The following is a 21219-nucleotide window of genomic DNA, read 5'->3' as shown; positions in this document are numbered from 1 at the left end:
TTTAATGGTTTTCAGGAAGGCGCTGAGCATTTCAATTAAAAAAAATCTATGTCTAAAATGAAAACAGTGCTATATAGCAACCAAATTACTAATTTCTTTCTTTTACAATTGCAGTGAAGCCCATTCTCCTGAATAGAAGCAGCCGATTTTGATTTACAAAGAACAAGTAAGAAGCAAACTACTCATTTTTGAAAAAAAAGTAAGTAGATTGTTACCATAATAATTGATTTATAACTCACACGCACTGTACGGTGCATTCATGGTATTTCTGTGCCTAAAAATAGAGATTCTGCACCATTCTGACCAAAAATCCCCCCATCTTAAACAGTGATCTCCTATCAGAATGGCCCTCAAATTCCTATTTTTCAGCACACAAATTACCTAACTCAGCCGCTAGAATGTAGATGTTGTAGAACAAACAACTGTTTTAATTGTATAGCTTTACCTATATTATTTATTCTTCTCCACACCACCGGCTTTTTTTTCTGTCATCTGAAACCCAGTTTAATAACACATTAATTGAAGAATACCCATCCCTGGTAGTTCAACTTCCCAATTCACAATCACACACCATTACATACATCTTTATCATCTTACTCAAACAATCATGCACACAACACACATGCATTGCAGAAAACCCCAACCCATACCTTCTGTATTTTTTTCAACAGACGCTACAGAATGCCCACCTCCGTAGAAAGGGAAGCAGAAGTGATGTCATCAATGACATTTGTGATGTCATCTTTGATGTCCTGGGTGTTAGTGTTAGCAGTGCACTGTGGCGGCGCGAGTTATGGTTGCTTATCTTACCATAACTGCCGAATTTCAGGGGTTTTTCGGTTTTACTTTGAACCATAACGTCCCTTTAACAACGTTTTTTCACTGAATATTGGATATATGTATACTCCTGCTTTGCACAGTCTTATTGCATCCCACAGCTGAAATGTGAAATGGCCAACTTTCAGAGAAAAGTGCCATGTAGTTTAATTGTGCACATGCAGGAGCTGAGTTGCAGCCTCTCATGTTGGTTTAATGTTAAACGTTCTAATCATATCATACAGCAGTCTATTGTTTCTCCTTAACCTTAACTCCTTAATGAAATACTGGAAGCTAAGAGGAATTAATGGAACTACAAACATTCATCTTACACTTAATTCATCTTTAGCCACGATGGAGTGACTCTTTTAAAAGAACCCCTGTCAAGTTGTTAATTAGTACCCGGTGGGGGGGGGGGGGTTGGTGGGACCCTGGCAGCCTCTCAGCCAATGAGGAGGCTCAGAACAGGGGCATTACCAGCGGTAATCCCCCCGCTCCGAGCAGCTTCGTGGCTGAAAGCTGCCATCTTTCTCCCCCGGGGAATGAGGTAAGTGGTGTCCCACTTCCCTCCCTCCTCTCCCCAACCACAGATTTCACTCTCTGCCCCATCCCCACTTACCTTCGTTGCAGTCCATTTCGGAAGCAGACGCGCTGGGAATACTTCTGTCCCCAGCATGTCCACTCCTGATCTGCGACAGGCCGTCATGGAAAGGGAGAAGGGACTACACATAGTCCCTTCACCCTTTCCATGGCGGCCATTTCTCGTTACTTACTTTTTTAATGGGTACCATGAAAAGAGAGAAGGGACTTTATAGTCCCTTCTCTCTTTCCATGGTGGCTCTTTTTTTGTTTACTTTTTCTGTTTTTTTCAATGGCCGCCATGGAAAGTGAAAACAGACTTCATTTTCGCTTCACCAGTGGCCATATGTTTTACATTTACTTTCCCAAAATGCCAGAGCGTTTCGGAACAGAAAGAAAATATTTTTAGTACCCCTGTCTTATGGGCTGGGGTATAAAGAGCAATAGGCCCCTCGCTGGGGAGGCATTACCACTTCAGGAAACACCCCGGGGCCTTCGTAACTATGGGCCCAGGGGCATTAACTGAAGTGGTAAAGCCCCCCCTGGGAGGGGCCTATTGATTAATTGGTAACTTCATGAATCTGGTGGCAGGCCTTATGTCTCTTTTAATCAAGGCACTCTGATATAGTGTAAAGATATAAATATATCTGCAATCACATATGATGTTTTCTCTGAAAGAACACCTGTGTTTACTACTGGTAAATTCCTGTATTTCAGAACATCAACCTTTCCTGAAGTGTTGAAACCATCCATTGTCATTATAATCTTTAATTCCCTAACCTAATTTACTGCACACTATTGGGAAAAGATTACTCCTGTTACTATTTCAGACTTCAGTTAGTCTTCAGAGTTCCAGCCATATGTCCAGCTGGCCTAAAAAAAGGATATTTCTTAGTTTAGTAAGTTTTTATTTAGTTTATACAAATGTAGAACATTACATATTGAAACCATTGCAGACATTAATGAAAATGAAAGACATTGATCGCAATTTAAACTCTATAATAATCAACATGTGTGCTCAAAAACTAGAGGGTAGACAAGTAATATCCGAAGAATGGTTCATTATTAAGAGAGGATCAACATCAATGCAAACTGCAATTTTGTTAAAATGGATAACCCAAAGACTTACAGGGGGGAAACAGACTAGGAGACAAAGTACAAACACATGAAAAGAAAGGAGCAGGGGGGAAGTGGAGGAGGAGGTATTAATAACAATGAAATAATAGGATTCTTATGGAGTAATACATTGGCAAAAACTGATGCAAGAGCCAAAGTTATTATTAGGTTATGCTCATCCGGAGAAGGGGAAAAAGAGCTGGTGCTCAAGAGCCATGCAATGATGCTACAGAACAGTCTAGATAATGGATAAAAAACACCCATTTGGCGTTGTACTTGGGAATAGTATCCATACTTGTGGCCAAACAGAACTCCATTCTGTGCATGTGACATATGATATTCCACCACCCCTTGACAGAAAGGTTATGTGAATCTTTCCATTTGGTTGTATTAAGCTTCAGGGCGATGGCAATTAACAAATCATATAGCTTGGCATAGGTATGCAGGTTAATATCGGTGACCGCCAAGCTTCCTAGAACATTGTTCAGAAAGGATAGTGGGACATCTACAGTGAAAACGAGTCTAAGGAATTTCCATACTTTTTGCCAGAACCCAAATACATATGCAGAGTCAAAAAGCATCTGTTTGTAGGAAGCATGGGCACAACCACAAGACCAGCATGTGTTTTCTGTGTCTATCTTGGATTTGGATAGTTTCACTGGAGTAATAAATGCTATGTGGTAGAAGAAGAGCTGATGTTGACTTATGTTGGCCGATACGGATACGTTCCTGATTTTAGAGTACAGTAGGCACCATATTTGTTCATTCAAAGCATTGTCTAAGTCATTATCCCATGCCGTGCGTGTGGGCCAAATAACATTGTTAGAAGACAAAACTTTATAAAGCTTTGAAGCTTTGATATCAGAAACCATGGTTAATAGAAAATGTCTCGAGGCATCAGGTGTAAGGGTACTGTTTGTGAACAAAAGCATCTTTAATGTTTTCACTCCAGCTTATCACACACTCTCCTTACTTTACCTTTCCAGCTCATCCAGCCTTACCCAGTAGCCTATTTACAGTATAGGGGGATTTTTTCAGTTACTACAAACCTAGTGTTCTGCTTTGTTGGTTGTTTACTGCCTATTGTTGTGGCTTGTTAGTTGCAAGTCCTACATAACAAATGTGTTTGATTGTTACCAGCTTATTGTGCCCATTGTGCTGCATTGTTGGTCACTATCAATTGATTTATCAATTTCTTTGATCGGTACTGCTCTATTAAACCCCTATGTTAGTGCATAAAGTCCTATTGCAGTGTTGTTGAGTTGTTACTGGCCTATTCATACAAATGTTCAGTTGCTACTGGCATATTTACTGATTCCTTGGGCGCAAACAGCCTATTGTACTACTCTGTTAGTTGCTAATGGCTATTGTATTCCTTACCTGGCTGTTACTTGACAATTTGGCTACTTGTACTTCTTTTGTGAGTCAGTTACAAACATTGTGTTTCCATTTACTGATTTTTGAGAATAGTTTCAAACATCCTGTATTTGTTCACTTTCGCCAGGCCATTAACTTGGATGTAAAAGTCCTAAATATACAATGTTCTGGCTGTCTCTGATAGTGATCACATAGCATCCCGTGCAATGCCTTCAACCAGAATGGAGCAAACAAAATCCTGCTGCCACAGGCAGATGACCTGGGGGGCAGGATGGTGCTTCTGTTAAGACAAATTATATAATGATACTACATAATAATATGTTTGTACATCACCTAGTAGAGAAGAACACATTGCAGTTTCAGAAGAAAGGAAAACAGATTGAGATAGTGATAAAGAAGAGAGAAAGCTATATAGAAACATAGAGAGAGATGTCCAGCATGAATCCCAATAACATACCTTAACACATGTAGAATCTATGAAGAACACTTTGCTGTATGTTACAGGAGAAATAGAGAGATGGAGAGAGTGAGTGAGAGAGAGATGGCCATACTGCACCACACTGCGTGCGTGGTATACACTTCAGTAATCTTTGAGATAAAGATAAAACTCACCACCTGCTGGAACTTAGAATAGCAGCAATCCTGGTCATATTCTAACTGAAAGAAACATTTATTTAAACAGAAATCTGCTGTCATTATTTGCATGAATATATGATCCACCACACAAATTAAGGAAAAGGGGCAAGTGAGGATCCCTTTACACAGACGAAGGTGCAGTTACCAGCCAGGCCGGCCCAACCGCCCAGGATCATATCACCATTCGCACCTGCAAGTAACCGTACTTGGGTGCAAAACGCTAATTAAATATATTGAACAAAAAGCATACCTTATTTCAGTCCTGCAACACCACAGCTGAGACAAGAGTCTGTTTCCAGTGTTGATTATGATGACATACATCTGCCTGACCCTCTTGACAATCAATAGCATTCTTACACTACAATTTGTTTTATCAACAATGACCATTGGGACACCATCAGTCATATTTAGGGCTTTTCAGAAAGGTTCAGAATGCATAAAGAATGCATAAAGAATGATCAACATTGATGCACAGTACCTGAGAGAAAGAATTCCACATATGGCTTCATTTATCATCCAAATTGGCCATATTGTCCACATATCTCGATGCTGGTTTGGCTCCAATGTATCTTCGATACTGGTCAAGCACAGCCTGTTGAGGTGGTTGGTGTTTACCATTTCCTCACTAGGATGATCCTTGCCATTCAGTGGGGTCAAGATCTAGCCCTGACTACAAGCATGCTGTGAGTGAGAAAATAGTGCAAAGTAGACATCCTTCAAGAACATATGCATTGAGACCGCAGTCACTCTCTGCAGCAGCTGTCACTGTGGGGTTCAAAATCTACCTGGTACGCCAATGATGCATTTGGAATTAGGTTTTGTGCCTAGTGTGTCCCTCATCAGCTGAAGAAACTACTCATCAATTGTTAGATCCCTAAATCAACTGGGATGCAGTATTCGATTTGGAACACTGTTGTTACTTTTAACGCAGTCAGTAAATTGTACATTTTACACCTGATGCATGTACTTAGCATGTTTTTATTATTTTGGTTTTGATTCATCCCCTGCTTTTTTGCATGTGTTTTTATACACTCTAATGTTTTGGAAACTAAACAGAAACAAGTGCTGTTGAATGAGTGCAGTGTTAATTCTTACTTGTTCATTATTTATTCTTTTTATATTGCCCTCCTGTTTTTTACAGTACATTTTAAATGCATGGTGAAGATTTGTATGTTATACATACAACACAAACAGAAACCATTTGCAACACACGTCTTGATGAACCCTCCACCCCAACACAGGATTGCACGTGAAAACGTGTGAACACTTTGCAATTATAGAGGCGGTATCACACACTCTGCAAGGGGTCAGACATTCCATATGAATGGTACACTCTTACTCCAAAGCCACCAAAACGGCCCCCAAACTCTGAATTCATTAGTACTGTGAGAAAGATTAAAAATGTAGAACGAAAACCAAACTTTGTTGCCTTTCTGTACTATAAATATTAGTATTCTCTTTATTATTTTTAGTGTTTTAGTGTTTTAATTGTTTTAATTATCTTTTTTTCTATCTCTGATGGATCCTATTACAAAGTGGTGCATTCACACTTGAGCCGTTTTCCCGGCACAGACCTCAATGGTGGCTCTTTACCTGAACTGTTGTTAATGGAAGATTATGAGCAATGCACCCTAAACGCTACCCACTATCAGACCAGTGGCTTCAATTTAGTCCAGCGAGGACTACCAACCTGCTGTGTGAGTGTGAGTGACAGATAAACTTGAATGAATGGGGGAAAGCTGTTTAAAAGCAGGCCTCTGGGACTTGGAAAGCAGAGTCGACAACTGGAACGAAACAACCGAAGACGAGCTGAAGGAAGACAACTGCTGCAACTCCTGGTCCACCGGTGAAGCCCTGCTGCAGGTCCAAATTGCCTGAAACTCCATCGACAGAGAAGCCCTTCAAGGTTAACTTCTTTCCTTGAGTTTGGTGGGAACAACCAACTCACAAGTCACCTGGACACCGTCTCTATAATGGTCAAATTTTCTTCAAGGTGCGGTTGAAAACCGGATAGCCAGTGAGAAGGACACCAGTTTGTGGTCTTTAAGTCACTCACACCTTAAACCAACGTTTTGCCAAGCTTGTGGCCTCTTCCCTGGGCAGTGCAGGAACCTCCCGACGTCCTCCTTCTTGTCCCCATGACTAAAACTCGGGAACAGGAAATCTGCAGGAACTGCCAGGAACAACTGCTGCCACTGCTACAGCTCTTCTTCATTTAAAAGGTACTGTGCAAGTGCGATCAAGAAATCCTTTCTGTCGCAGTGAAAGTGTGTGAAACTTTCCCAACTTCAAAGGCTTGTCCTTCACTACACTGACATATAACTTTTCATCTGACCAACTACTTCTAAATAACTGTTGCAAAGACTTAACCGTTTACTACCAGAACTGTGCTCTCCTATCCAAGACTCTGAACCGAGGCCTATAGAATTGAATTGCTGGTTGTAGTGAACGGAAACTATTTGCCCTACTTCTGAAAGTATTTGTGCTTTCATTCTTTTACCCTTGTCTTTTTACCCCTTTTTAAAGTAATTGAAGTGCCATTTTGCTCCCACTTCAGGGGAGCTGAACGTGTTCAGAAACTGATTGGTTGGGTATTGTAGTATATTAGATTGTGATATTGAGCTGCTCTTACTAGCGAAACGTTTTCCAACTGACTGTGTAAATAAATGTATATTCTTTTACCAGGAAACCTTCAGTAAATTTGTGTTTGAACCACTGTGATTGCTAGCCCTTTGTGTAACATCTTGTACTGCTCACTTTACTCTTGAGATAAGTCTGGCTGCTCAGCCACTGCTACCACATTACTGTTTAGTACAGGCTTGTACCAAAGGTGAAAATGTACTTACACTTGTACTCTTAGTTGTGTGTAGTGTTCCCAAAGGGTACTGCATGTGATTATGCCTAACAGCCTTCCAGCCTAAATGTTCCTCAGCATCCCTTTTCTAGTCGAAAATAAGCTCCTCTCTGTGGTCTTTTTCTCTCTCCCACAGAGCCACAGATCCACTCCTGTGACTCTGAAATGAAGAACAGAATTCAAAGGAGTCAATTTTTGTCATTTGAGTAGCACACTTCATCATAAGTAATAATATCCGTAGTTATAGCTCTTCATGTCAAATTCCTCCACTTCTAAGCACTGTAAAAATGTCTGTTGTCACCCACTTTAACAGTACTCAATTGATTGACTTAAGAATAACCAAATCCTTCTATTTTTTTTTTGAATTTCAAAAACATATGCAAGTCATTACAACTGAAATCTATTATGTGTAGTTTATTTCTGGGTACGCTGATCACCTGATTGGATTTTACTCTGTTTTGGGTTGTCAAGCACAAGCCTGTTTTTAAGATGGATGCATATTGCTGTGCATCCTTATATTTCGGCTGGCAGGCCTCACGCTTGTGCTAAATTGTACAACTCACGGTATTTAAGAACCTTGCCAAAGAGCCCGCTATATAGTCAAAGAAATTCCCTTTCATTTGTCGTTTTTCAGCAATGTAGTTAACTGGCAGGAGCTTGGCAACCAAGGAGCCTTGGATGTGCTAAGTCTGGAGTAACATAAAGAATTGGCTTTCCTGTAAATCACGGGCTCTTGACACGGTAATAATGGGCCGCACTGCTTCCCCTGACAGCTACACCGAAGTGGCAGCCATTAGGCATTGCCCCCATCGCTGCCTCTGTCGGGGATTTCATTTTGTTTTATTTATACACGCATTCTTCACAGAGAGAGGCTTGAAAACAAAACGCAGGCTCCCACAGACGAAATAAATCCCGGGGTCAAGCAGCGCCGGCCAATGCCAAGAGGTGGCAGCGGAGGCGAAAAGCGTACGAGGTGCCAAGAAACAGCCCAAAGGAACAGCAGGTGACACAGAGAAAGGACTGAATAGAACAGGATGAATGCTATCTTCACATGTTCATGTATTACCAGCCTTAGAAGACATGAACATTCCTTTTCTCACTGGCATTTCCCTTTGCAATGATGTTTCCGGATTGTATGTTTATGTTTATGTTTATTGAATTTATATAGCGCTTTACGCCATGTTCGGTGTTATGGCATTTCATCTGCACATTCATTGCCAGGATATTACTGATATGTTCACAGAAATGGACCAGTGCAGTTCCCAAATAATAGTGTAAATTCCCTAATTCACACGTGCGCCACCACAACATTACTTGGTGCACCGCACAGAACACACGATGCATTGAACAACATGCACATTCCAGATTACTTCATACACACTGCACTCAGGCTCAGACTGACCTATAGGGCAAAAGGGCAATGCCTGAACCAAAAATGCAAAATGCTAGTATAGGCCAGCTTTTTTTGGTCAAAGTGGGCCACTTTTTTGGCCCGTGTGACCCAGTTTGATATGTTACATCACCATGCAGCTCGTAGTTTCCACCAGTGTTACTGAATAAATAGTCTTCAAAATGCTCAATGTGCATCACATTTTATCAAAGACCTCACCCTTGGGAATTACTCAAACAGTCTGTCACAAAAGGAATGAATTGCCATTTGCAGCTGTGGTCCACTGTTTCATTGCTGCCCAAGACCATTTTTTGTCCCAGTCTGACCCTGACTGCACTGCACAGAACTAGAGCTGTACACTACAACATTCATCATACACCTGTCAGCAACACTTCAAATCCTGTCCCACAATATTGTGTCACAGATGCACCACACAATATCCCTTTTTTTGCCATCTGCCTTTTGCGAGTCCCTTTTTACTTTCATCTCCTTAACACTCTAAAAGCAAAAGCCACCAAATATCTACACATTTGCCACAGTGTGGCACTAGACCAAAACCATACTTCACATGCGCGACCATGTCCCCTCACATACCGTGCGGCACAGGACCTCAGTCTCTGATAACACTGCTATGGACAATTCTGAACACGACTACTGTCCCCACACTAAAGGTAATTTCAGTTCATAACTACTAGTGTGCTATGAATTTCCTTCGGGGATCAGTGGCTAATGGCTTGGGTCATCGACATGTGGGCCTGCAAATGACATTTCAAATCCCGCTAATGGGCTGTTCTTTCAGTATCTTGGTGGCCCTCCTAGGCTACGTAATGATGGATACTGGGTTGGGCTGCAAAAGTACTATACTCCCACGGCGTGCTGGACCATTCCTAGCCAAGTTGAGTTTATAGGTCCAAGACGATGGCCAAAGTACTGTCTCTATGGAGATCTGCTCTTGACTTCCATTTTTATAAATTAATTCAAAGGATGTACCGAAAAGAAGACATACATTGCCTTTTCCTGTTGCCCTTAGACCTCATATCGCACATGCAATGTGTGTTCCTTCCTTTGACTATTGCACCCCCCCCTCTCTTGCTCCAGCCTTCCCTCTTTCCCCTCTCGATTTGTTTTCTCTCCTTTTTATCTCTCGCCCTTCCACCACGCTTTCTCGCTCGCCTTTTAATTTCTCTATACTACTCTCTTTTCTTTTTATCAAATCATGTATTCTTTGTTTATAAAACATGTCCATGGGGAAACAAACCAGGTTAAATCCCATTAGACGACTATAATCTAAAAGTAAACTTTTAGAAATCACCTTAAAATTGGCCAACAAACATTTTTGGGACACAGATCCAAAAGGTCTATTTTCCACGAATTTTCATGGTGCACTTTAAGGCACTTGCAGGCCAGCCTTCTTGCACCGCTCAAGAGCACCCCACTGCCTCTCTACTTCTTTCTGTGGCCCCCAAACCACCCTGCAGCTCAGCAAACATACTGTAATGTAATATTGCATGATATTCGCCGGAGGTTTGGAATCAAGAAAACATGTTAACATGCCTGACTGACCTGCAGGGGGTCTGTCATTTCCCAGTAGTGCAATGGGGCATGATATGGGGTCTGCTCTATCAGGGGGTCCTGATTTCCAGGTAATTCAGTGACTCACAGACCCTGTATGCACAACACTACTTATGAGCTATCACCAGGGTATTATTTTTGCTAGAGAAAATTGGGGTAAAATTATGAGATTCTCGAATTAGTAATTAAGGAAATGGAATAGCCTGGGTTGATTAGCTGAAAAATGGTAGTCTATAGGCAAAGTGTAAAATCAGTTTGAAGGTCAGTAAATCTAGTAATGTTGACAAACTATTCCTGGCTTCTATCCCCTAAAATCACTCCTTTGTTTAAACCATTTCTGTAAATGATGCGGAAACAGAGTTCCTGAATTGTCTATGGGTTGTTGTTGCTGCTTTTTAGCTCATGACTCTTACACAATAGTAACGTGTAATGTTCCATTTGTAAATGCAGTATGAAAAGCATCAGATGTATAGGGCAGTATGGGCCTTGAAACCAGAATAGGAGAGGGCTAGATCTGGAGAGGTCACTCAATTCCATGTACGCTTTGTTTCCCATGATATACCTGACATCTCTATTCAGCTCTTGCTTCTCAGCCATCAGCAGTAATCACCGATGTGCATTCTGGCACTTGTAGTGTGGTCCTGCAAATCAACAAATGGAAAATCCTCTTGGTAGAAAATCCCCCTACGCCTCTTTAATCTGTAAAGTGGTTGTGATACAGCGCTATATACGTACACATAATGTCCCTGGCTTCTGTGTCACATGTTTACAACATTCACACTGTACATATTCAAGCTGCACGCAGTTTCCACTATAAGTGAACATCTATAGCTAAAACATCTGGACTTGAACTGATCACACATGACATCGGACACCTCAAGTTGTCTGTAATATTTGTATTTCAGTATTCACAGCATAATTAAAATAATGCTTTGCAGAGCAATTTGATCCCTTGATTTATTTGATTGGTCCAATAAAGGAGCTACATGCTAACATCGCTGCAGGCTGACTGGAGAACTGAACCAAGAGATCTAATTATGCTTATCTCAGGTCTGAGTGGTGCATTCAGTGCTATTGTCTTTTACAATGCTTTCTGGTACTCGTAGTTTATTTTTTACATTTTAGATGAGGAGTTGCAAGTCACAGAATGCAAGGCCGGAGGACAGGGCTGGAAGTTCTATTCATATGTGATGCGTAAGAATATGAGATATCTGTTAACGGCACCTATAACCATCTGTATCCGCACTCGCCATCTCTTTGCAAATGTACCCTGAAGAGTCTATGCTTCAAATTGTATCCTTTTCCTTGTACCCAATTTATTATTCTCTCATTGTGCAGCACTCTGTTTCCTCATAGGGAGGTTTGTGCTATATAAGCACCACATCTAAAACCACCACAATTTAAGAGAACAGGAAACAACCTAATCAAGCTGCATTGTATTAGCGGGGTTGGCAGAACATGTTGATGTTGTAGGTGCCTTTGGACAAAACAGGCAGCTCCCTGTAAAATGGCTCCTTCAAAAGAGTGCACTAAAATGCTTCCATGTGTTTTCATAGACTTTTGATTAAAAGTTAGCAGTTTGCACACTCAAATTTGACTAGTTTTTGATTATTGGGGGGGTCAACCCCATATCCCTACCCCGCACATCCACACCTTCAATCCACACCCACAACCCCCTGCTGCCTACCCCCACATATGCATGTAGTTGATCGATTTTGACCAAAAGTGCACACACTGCTGACTTTCAAACAGTGCATTAAAAACACGTTATGAATACAAATGAGACTGAAGCATCTGAAAGAGGCACAGGTTGGGAAAATACATGACTGGTATTGTAAAATGATGTACCATTTCAAAACAAAATAAAAATTGAACGAAATGTACTTTCAATTAAAGGTTTCGCAGATTCCATCAAGCGCAGCATTACTGAAGTGGAAGCATCTTGATGAGAAAGCAATTCCTGTTGATCAGCTCCTGGGAAGTACCATATTAAGGTAACCTGCTCCAGTGTACAGAAGTAAGTTATATACCTCCATATCTGCAAGCCCTTGCAGCCAACCATCTCCTGAATTAACAGCATTTCCTATCAATCAACTTCCTGATGAAATTGCACTTTTATAATGCACTCTCAACTCCAGCTAACCTGCTTCATGACGGTACTCCAATATATGTTGAGCATCCTACTGTCAAAGCTACATATCGTATTTTATCAACCAGCTGTATCTAGAGTAATATATGTCCGTGCAGCACTCTTTTTCTCTTTCACTTTCTCTGTCTCTCTCTGTAGAAATCTCTGACCCTCATTACGTGTGAGCCGGTCTGGAATAAATGCCGAATTAATAATGCCAGTAATTCCGGTCTCGGCATTTTTCTGGCCCAGCTCACTCTGAGTCTGCCGGAAGGGGCAGTGAACTGCCTGCAGGCCCTACTTGCTGGGAATTCAGGCCTCTAACGGCAGAGAATTGCCCAAACACTGGCAATAGGGGCAAACCCATTCCATGGAGTCCCATGTGACTCATGGACGTGAACTTACTGCCGTTGCCAGCACCGGTAATGGTAAGGTGAGTTTGCCGGTAAGTACCAGCGGGTTACCGGTAAACTCGTAAAGAGGGCCATATGTCTCTCTCTCGGCGAGCATCGCATTTTCGGGTGCGTGTTTGCTAGAACTATACCATCTGTTTCTGAGTGCAGTGTGACCAGAGGAAAATTCAGAGTTATCTTGTAGGGAGGTAAAGAAGGTGTGCTATTTTTTATGATTAAAACTAGAATGAAAGACTATGGAGGAAGGGTGATTTGGTAAGAGAAATCTTGAGAGAGGATAGAACTGAAAAACAGAATAGAAAGACGACGAAATCGTAGAAGCGCCAAACAGACATATATAGTAAATTATGGATAGGAGCAAATCTTCAATATCCTGAAGAAAGTCACTCAGAGAAACCCCTGAGAAGAAGAGAAGGAGGGGAGCAGCATCAGTAGAGGTCTGATATTTGGAGAAACATACATTGTCATTGTCATTGTGTGTGCCTTGTAGGGACAATAGAGGACCACTGTTGTTATGGGGAGATGGGAGTAACGGGGATAGGCTATGAAAGGGATGATACGGTTCTGACAGATTCTGTAAGGGACTAGCAGAATGAAATTCCTTGTGTTACATTTTTTTTTGTGTTACCTATTAGTGTCTGTGTAATGAGTGGCCAGCACATAAGATTAAACATTGCTGTGGCTGTCATAGAAGAAAAAGATAATTGGTTTTAATCTGAATATTATCCTTTCCAAGATGCAGGACATTTTATCATACAAGGGGTTGTGTATACTGGCAGAAGATGCTATTAAAAAGGTCATTATTTAATTGTACTAATGTTGCACTAATACTAAGGTAGCTTTTACCTAAAAAATTTGCATTACCCTGAAATGTGTTCTACCTGTGCATCGGACGCATTATCCCTTATCTTGTGTGTCTCTGAAATCTCCATAATGGTCATCGAGGGCTCATCGGCGCGGCTCATGCTGTCATTGCTGGCATTTCTGGCAGTCATGTCTTCTCTATTCTTGACACACATTGATGGAGCTTGCCCTTCTTAGAATGCGGAAATGCTTTAATGCAAAATCAAATCTTCTTTTGCAGGAGGACCAGTCCTCTCAACTGACAACCTAACAGATTGTCTAACACAAATCGTGGTCTATCGCATAATTAGGAAATGTCTAAGAACACCTACATTTTGTTATTATTGGACATTCTGTATCGTTTTAACTGAATAAATAAAAGGTGTGCCTTGTAAATAGAAGTTAGAAGGTGCAAGGAGAAGGTTTTTTCTAGAAGTAGAAGTAGGACTTCAGAGAGGAGGAAGTGGACGTTAGAGAGGAGAAAGAGGACGTTAGAGCGGAGGAAGAGGACGTTGGAGGAGAGAGAGAGATTGAGAAAGGGTAGCCAGTGCTGGGGCTACTGCTGTACATGTTGGAATACATAAATGTTATAAGCACAAGCGGCTTAATACTGGTGATGAGTGGTCTATGAGATTCACCAGCAGCAGCAGCCCTGCCCGTGCCAAATTTGAGGGAGCCCCACATTCTCCTCTGATGCGGCGAAGGAGGGACTTTGCAACCACTGGGAGCTACCAGCAGGTACGTCTGAGGCGGGCGTTTGAGATGCGGAAGTGAGGGGCCCTCTCCACATGAGGAGCACATGTTGAACGGAGCCCACGATCAGCTGTTCACTGCATGCCAAGTCACTCTGCCTGGAAACCGGAAGAGCGTTCAGCTGGTGACGCGCCAATGTTGCTGAACTCTTTTCCTCCAGTGGAAGGGGCAACCTGATGGAGCGTCTGCATGAGACACTGTAAACCGTAAAGCCGGTGCTACAAACAAGACACAGTGTTTGGCATTAAAGAGCAAATTAATGCTTTGTAATAAGATGCCAACTGCAGACAAGCACTTTCACTTCAGCACAAGCACATTACCCACTAATGGGGCGACCATGGCAAACATACCTGGGCCACCTTTATGTCTGCATGCACAAGGGGAGCCATCCATCAAGTGGATGGACTGGAAGGGCGTTTTTTTAAGGTTTATACACAAGGGGCCTCATTACAAGGTGGGCGGTAAGGGGTTAACGGTGCCGTTAAAGGCGCCAGAGCCGTTAACCCCATAACGCCCTATTACGAGGTCCCCTTGCGGGACCAGCTCTGGACGTCTGGTTTTACCAGACGTCCTTAGCGGGTCCCGCGAGGTGGCCAGCATGCTAACAACGGGCCCGTCATGTTGTTAGCATGCTCCCCATTCCCATTGAGCCCTATGGGGGCTCAAATGGGGATGGTCCGGGTCTGGGTTCCCTGAATGGGGAAATACCGGGCCCTCCAAGGTCGGAATGGCCCGGTATTTCCCCATTCAGGGAACCCAGACCCGAGTTTAGAGGCAGCCATGCCATGGCTGCCTCAAAACTCGTAATGAGGCCCAATGTCTGGGGTGAACAAAGCAACGGACAGAAAGGATTTGCTGCTATATCATAGCTTGGGCAGCAAAGGCCAAATCATATACAAGAGACTGCCTGAGTCTACAGTGTGGATAGTGAAGGGTTACGAACCTTCATAGTAAGCTTGTTAAAACTCGACAAATACTTTGTAGTCAACATAAACTAGATTCTAGCAAGATACCATTTTGCCACAAAATAGCAAACGAGGAATGAAACCATAGAGGACCTTTTGACTATTCTAATAGGGCTGGCGATTAAATTTGGATATTAACATTGACAGACAGAGCACTTGAGGGATCAGTTAATGATTAAATGCAACAACCAGAAATCAGGGAAGTGCCCTGGAGAGAGGGTGATAAAATATCTGAAATAGCGAAAGAAGTGGGTAAGATAGCTGAGCACATCGAGAAGTGCATTAAGGGATTGGATAAGGAGGCAGGAAAGACTGAGTTGGACAATCTTAACGTTGACAAGATTGACACGACCAAGAAGAAAACTGGAATGGAATCACTGAAGTTGACTGTCAAGAAGAGGGTGGAGCAAAATCCCAGGCACGATATGAGATTTAACGGACCCAAGAAGTGCTGTAGGTATGGAAGTTTGGATACCTGGCCAGTACAGTAATAAGAATTTTTACGCAAGTCACATAGTGAGCAGAGAATGTAGACGAAGGGGACATATTGCAAGGTTTTGTAAGCACTGGTCTGGATAAAACAAAGCAGTGCAGGAAGTTACGTCTTTCTTGATTCAAGTGGGATTAACCGCCTATACGGAAGAGGATGACATTTCTGTGATAAATGATAGATGCTTGACGAGGAGATCGAAGCTTCGGTCCATCATCAATGAGAACGGAGTGCGGGTCAAAATGCTAACAGACAGTGGAGCAAATTATACATTGATGAGAGTGGATACTTGAAAGAAAATTATGAAGTGCTGTAGTTTACAGGAGACCACTGTTTCAGCAGTAAGTATGGAAAGTCTATCATTATGATATCAGGAGAATTTGAGGTACAACTTCAGTTTAAGGACTGTGGAGCGACTGGATTAGTGCAGGTCACAAAAAAAGAGGGAGCTCTCCCATCTTGGGATGCACAGGTGGATCTCAGAATTAAGGCGGACCCAGTCCATCTGGACCAAATATTGACAGTCATCACTGAGAATGTCTATTGTGGGAGTAATGGGAGCAATATTGAGATGTGGTACCCAGAAGTATTAAAAAATAAGACAGGTTATCTCAAATGTTGTGTACACTATATAATAGTTAAGCGGGGTGCAGTGCCATGCACGGTGAAACCTCTTGATAGTCCTTTGGTGTTAAGGTCTGACGTTGAAAGTGAATTAATGAGATTAGAAGATGAAGGAATTATTGAACATATGGAAGCTGCAGAGTGGATTTGCCCGATAGTAGTGGTGCAGACGAGTAATGGAGCTGTGAGGCTACGTATAGCTCTAAGGGGCCAAATAAAAGCATGATACCAGGCAGGTTTCCAATGCTGAAAACCAATGATATAATTACTGAAGTTTCAGGAGAAAAACATGTTTTCTGTGGTTGATCTGAAGTCAACATATCATCAGAGTCGACTTCATGATAGTTCACAGTATCTGACCATGTTTCTCACCCTGTTTGGCTTGTATTGATGTAGAAGGATGCCATTTGACTGATTTCAGCATCAAGTGTGTTCCAGAGAGTGATGGACGAGTTAATAGGAGGAAGAAGGGGAAAAGGTGTTATGAAGATGACATAATGCCTCATTACACGGTAGGCGGTGGACCAACGTGCTATTAGCACCTTGGTCCATGCCGGTAAAATACCGGCACCGCCTTGGAGGAAAGGGGAATTACCGCCCTATTCCAAGGTTGGCGGGCGGTAATTCCCCCTTCCCCCATTGCCCTTCCCCATTACCATATTTCCCCCATAGGGCTCTATGGGAATGGGGAAGGAGCTAATTACGTTGCCGCAAATTTCGGTACCGTAATTAGCACCCAGGTCCCTTTGCGGGTTGGTTTTTAACGCCTGCTAAAAAGCAGGCGTTAAAGTACCAACCTGCAAAGGGACCTCGTAGTAAGGCGGTAAGGGTTTACCGGTACCGGCGCTCTTACCGGTACCGGTAAACCCTTACTGCACTACGTGTAATGAGGCCCATAGTGATTTGAGGAATCAGAATGAGAATGATCAACAATTGAAAGAGGTATTGAGGATTTTGTGTGAGGTGGGGTTAACCATCTCTTTGGAGAAGTGTAGGGTTTGAAAGGATGTTGTGGATTATTTGGGACATGAATTGTCAGAAAGAGGTGTGAGGCCAAATGAGGTGGTGGATAAGATGACATCACCAAAAAACAAGGGGGGAGACTTATTTTATTCTTGGTTTTATTTAATATTATGGGATGTTTATTAAGAACTTAGTGGACCAAACAAAGAAGAAGAGAGGTTTGACAAAAAAAATGAACTTTGGAATCACTTATGCAAAAAAAAGAATTTAAGTGTGTCAAACAGAGTTTGATAGAATCACCAGTCTTGATGAGATTCAGAGATGAGCTGCCAGTGTATTTGTATACCGACGTGAGTGAAAATTGCATGGGATATGTGTTGATGCAACCAGATGAAAAAGCAATGCAGGTGGTGGCTTTTTACATCACATAGGGCCTCATTACGACCCTGGCGGAATGGGTTAAACGGTGCCGTAAAAGGCTGCAGCGCCGTTCAACCCGTTCCACCACATTACGAGGTCCCCTTGCGGGACACGTTAAGCACGCCTGGGAAAATCAGGCGTGCATACCGGGTCCCGCGAGGGGAAGAGGGAGCAAACAACGGGCCATCTCGTAATGGCCCGTTGTTTACTCCCTTTCCCATTCCCATTCATCCCTATGGGGGCTGAAATGGGAATGGGGATGAACCGTGTCCGTGTCCTCGAGTGAGGAATTACCGGGCCATCCAAACTCGGAATGGTCCGGTAAGTCCTCATTCCGAGGACACGGACACGGATGCGGTTTTGCCGGCAGCCATGCCGCCAGTAGCGGCATGGCTACCGGCATACCTCGTAATGAGGCCCATAGTCTTATATGTTCTGCAAAAGGGGCTTGATCGAATATAACATTCTGAAAAGGACTATATCAAAGGAAGTAAAAATGTATTTGCAGATGGGTTATCAATAAATCTGGGTGAAGAGAATAAGGCAGACAGACATGAAAGTGAGACAAGTGAGGGCAAGTTGTTTGTGAATTTGTGCGTGTTCGATGAGAAAGCTGAGAAGGACAGTTGTGAAGGCAATGAAAATTATAAAAAAGTGGTAGAGTTTGTGAGTAATGGTTGGCCGAGAGAAGAGTTGACTTAAGAGCTTGAAAGGTGTAGAAGAGTAAAGAATTAGTTGGGGATGGAAGGTCGGGTACAATGGTGGTGCCAGAGGGCATGAAGGAGTTGATTATGAGTATTTCCCATTAGAGCCTAGAGACTATTGTGCAGTGGTATGGATGCTGATATCGAAAAGATATTGAGAGACTGTGATGATTGCAAGGTTAGCAATAAAGTGGTGCAAATAAGAAAGACTCCAATGAAATAGGTTGTGGTGCCCGAAGTCTTCTGGGATGTGGTAGAGGTCGGTATATTGGGTCCCCTGAGTGTGAGGGGAAACAAAAGAAGTTACATTGTGTATGTTGTTGATGTATTGTCAAAATGGCTAAGGTGTGTGTGATGAGAGACATTAGTACGAGAGTTGGAGTACCTTTTGGAAGAGAATGGAGTACGTCATGTGACAACCACACTGTATTATCCTAAGTAGAACACAGTAGTAGAGCGAGTTAATCACACTCTGTTGGCTGTCGTCAAAATAACCACTGCCACTGCAGGTGATTGGACCAGGGCGGTGATGAAAAGGTATTGCAATACAATACAGAATAACACTGTGTGATGTTATAGGAATGTCTCTGTTAGAGAACCTAATACACCATTGTGTCCGGAGTTGTTGAAATAGCAGGTGTGATTGCTGTTGATGAAGGTGAGATGAAGGAAAGGATGAGGAGGAGAGGATTACAGTTTAAAGATAGGCATGACAGAATAAACTGTGTAAAGGAAATTGATATCCCCCAGGTAACACTGGTGAGAGTTAATTGTGGAAGTAGTGTTCAGATACGTTTGTCGAAGTACTTAAAGGAGATGGTGATAGTTTGAAGATTTAGGAAAGTCTGTCAAATTGAGAATTCAAGAGGTGTGGAACAAAGAGACAGTAGTGAAGGTACCAATAGGGTGAAACATGAGCAATTAAAGGTGAGGTGCAGCAGGAATCAAATGTTCTTAGCACCTGTACAGGGAGGGGGGTGTTATGATTGGAAATTGTATTTAGTTTTAAATGTTACTGAATACATAAAAGGTGTGCCTTGTAAATAGTTGAGCATACAGCACAGGAAGCTGGAGCTGTGCATTAAAGCCATGGGGAAAGTTCCAATGTAAGTTAGAATGTGCAAGGATAATGTGTTAGAAAAAAGAGGAGGAATACGTTAGAGATAAGGAGAAAGAGGACATTGGAGAAGGGAGGGGTCGAGAAGGGGGAGCCATTGCTGCCGCTGATGCTGTACATATTGGTCTAAATAAACGGTATAAGCACAAGCAGCTCCTGCATACTTAATACATTTGCTAAGAGCCATGGTTTACAAAAGGCATGTGGGAATCAATGCTGTACAAGAGGGGCTTTCCAGTACTTTGGCTTTTTTTGCAAAGCATGCCGGCCAAGAAATGGTGTTTGTCACATAACCACGGCTGTTACTTATACCCTGAACATTTGCCTCAGAAATGTACCCAGCAATTCCAACAGAAGGCTGGTGCAAGATTCAGGACCTGAGGACTGGCTTCAATGGGCATTCATCATTCCTACAACATCGTCTTTACGCAACAATTTCTACAATACTTAGAACATTTCCCAGACATTCGCCCACCAGTGTTCATGGCACAACCTTACTGTCATCAAGCAATGAAAGTGTCTCCCAAACACCCAGAGACCAAGCATGCCATTCTGTCCATTAGGTCTATAACGTTCATGCCTTCTGGAGTAGCGCTGTCTTTGGCTTTTTGCACTGTTATCTTGGTCAAGTTGTAAAGTTGGGTGCTGTGAAATATATTTCCCATGCATATATTTGCTGACACCGTATCACTGCGTCTTGATTAAAGTACGCTTAGTCCCAGTAATGCAGTTTATAAATTACACAATTTCATTCGACATGAGATTCCTTGTACGGAAATACAGTGTGACTGATCAAACAACATCACATGTGAAAAAAAACTTTTTCATTCAAGACTTTAAGAGCCTCTTCTGAATATGTGCTTTTCCTCTTCTTATAGATGTTGCCAGTTGAGCAGGCTGTTTTGCAGAGGCATTGCTAGGGGGCGGGGGGGGGGGCTAAGGGAGCTATAGCCCCTGGTCTTTTGGTTGTAGCCACAGATAGAATCTCAGGAGCTGCAACCAAAAGCCTAGCTAGCCCCCAGTCCTACAATTCTGACATCAGCATAGCACCGGGTCTTTTCAAGACCTAGCAACACCCCTGCTGTTTTGTATGTTGATCTGTCCGCAAGTTTGGCTCGGTATTTCTGTATAAAACTAGTTAGGGAGAACTGCAACATTGTAATCAGAACACACCATGTGAAATCTAGAAGACACTGCTATAAATCCAGAAAATACTGCTAGAAATTCACCATGGGGTGGTACCAATCTACTCTGGGCCACATGCCCCACTGCTATTGCAGTGGAATGAATGCTCTGCAGCATGTGCACCGCTGCTTCCACTTTCGGTAATCACATGCCCCAGCACACGAACATTGCTTTATATTAAAGGGAACTCCTCAATTATATATTTCTGTGCACCAACACTGCACCAACTCTGCACCAACCCGCTGCCAATCTGGCAGACTGACAAAGTCACCAT

The sequence above is a fragment of the Ambystoma mexicanum genome, chromosome 2p (assembly GCF_040938575.1).
Source record: "Ambystoma mexicanum isolate Mex_15411 chromosome 2p, UKY_AmexF1_1, whole genome shotgun sequence".
In the NCBI taxonomy this organism is placed as follows: domain Eukaryota; kingdom Metazoa; phylum Chordata; class Amphibia; order Caudata; family Ambystomatidae; genus Ambystoma; species Ambystoma mexicanum.
This window is presented reverse-complemented; position numbering follows the sequence as displayed.